This window comes from Triticum aestivum, chromosome 1B, assembly GCF_018294505.1.
Source record: "Triticum aestivum cultivar Chinese Spring chromosome 1B, IWGSC CS RefSeq v2.1, whole genome shotgun sequence".
Lineage (NCBI taxonomy): Eukaryota > Viridiplantae > Streptophyta > Magnoliopsida > Poales > Poaceae > Triticum > Triticum aestivum.
Window position 1 is genome coordinate 79,929,112 of NC_057795.1, and position 1,919 is coordinate 79,931,030.

Here is a 1,919-nt window from a genome sequence, read left to right on the forward strand (position 1 = left end):
GGCTATGGGGAGTCGGCCCGCGACTCCGACCACTTCCTGCCTTCGCAATGACGGACGGGACAGGGTACGGCCGCCGCGCGGCCCATCCCTGCCCCGTTTACGAAGGGCAGGCATGGCCACAGTGCGCCGTATCAACGAAGATCTCCATCCGACGCGGCGCTGTTGCCATGCCAGCCCTGACATCAGCCCCCGTGGGCGGAGCCCTGTGCCCACGATGGCCTGTCTGTACGACCCGGAGACGACGGGTCCCACCAGTCGGCGGGAGTACAGAAGACGGCGAAAGTGCCACAAGACGGACTCGTTGGGAGTTGGCTGGCCTCTCCCACGGGCCCCACGTGCCATTAACCAGACAAGACGGGGAATGGCGACAGTGATCGCCTGACAGGCGACGGCACTATCGCCATGACCCCATGACCAAGCCAGCGTCATTAGAAGCACGGCTACAGTAATCCGCGGTCGGCAAGACCCGCGAGCAGCGGACACGGCCTGTCGGCTCCGTACCGGGCCAGTCGGCGGGAGCCACCAGTAGGCGGGCCCCACCAGTCGGCGGAGAAGACGACGGCCTGAGAGACAGACGGCTGGGACCCGCGCCTAGCCGGATTACCATTGTACCCCTGTGGGTAGGCCTATATAAACCCCCCAGGGCACCCATGCAAAGGGTTGGAATCCATTAGCACTAGACCAGATCATATAGGAAGGAGGGAGCTAGCCTTGCCTTCTCCTACCTCCAGGAAACAGCTCAAGGAGCAACCTTGTACCCAATTTGCCATAGTGATCATGCGGAGACCCCGCAGAGTAGCAGCAGGGGTGTTATCTCCTCAGAGAGCCTGAAGCTGGGTAAGATCCGCCGGCGTGTATGTCTTCGCCTCATCCCGTTTCCAGGCACCGGCGACGTTCTACTCGCCCCCACCATGATAAGCCATCCCTTGGCATATGTTGCACCCAATCCCCGACATTTGGCGCCCACCGTGGGGCATGGTGCACCGTCGTCCGGAGACCTGCTCTGGACGGGAACCTCTTCCTCCCCCGCGAGCATAGCCAGCCCGGCACGCCCGATGGCGCTTGCCCCGACGCGCTGCAAACCGTCGACAACGCCTGTGCGACAAGTTGCCTCGCCGATCTCCTTGGCGAGGTTTGCATCTCCGACGAGCCTGCATCCAACGCGGGCACCGACTGCCTCAAGAGCCGCCTCGTCAGCCTCCTCGACCAACTCCATGTCTCCGGTGAGCCTACCACGGACTTGGAGTCGGTCGGCTCCACCGACTCGATGCTTGTCGATTCCGACACGGCATCACTCGACGCCTTCCCCGCCGACGTGATCGTCTTCGACGACCCTCTCCCTCGAGCCGACAATGGCGGCAGCACCGTCACCGAGGTGCTGGTCATCAGCCACGGAGCTGCCTCCGGCGAGAACACCCATGACGCCCTGCAGGCGGTGCTGCAAGACTTGACCGTCCCCATCCCGGCCGACGCCGACGCCGAGGCGCTGGAGGCTCGCCGCCTTGCCCTCGTCGCGGAGGGCCAGAAGATAAACACCATGAGATGCCTCACGGAAGCTCACCAGCGCGAAGTCGACCGAGCCACCTTCGGCACGCCGCCTCCAGAAGGGCCAAGCCGAGTCGGCGCCGTCAAAAAACGCGGCGATGCCATCGCCAGCATGCTGGGTGCGGATCGCCCGGTCTACGCCACGCCCCTCGAGAATCTACGAGCCGCTCAGTCGATCGTTGACGAGCTCAACGGACTGGGAGCCGATGAGCTCCCCTACATGACCAGACGCATCGACGCGGCTGCAGCATGGTATGAAGCCGGCGTCCGAGCTGAAAGCCCCCCTCGCCGAGAGCACGGCGCGACATCACGTACGCCGACTGCGGGTGGCGCCCATGCAAGACAAGAGAAGGAGCCGGCTGCTAGCCGCAGCC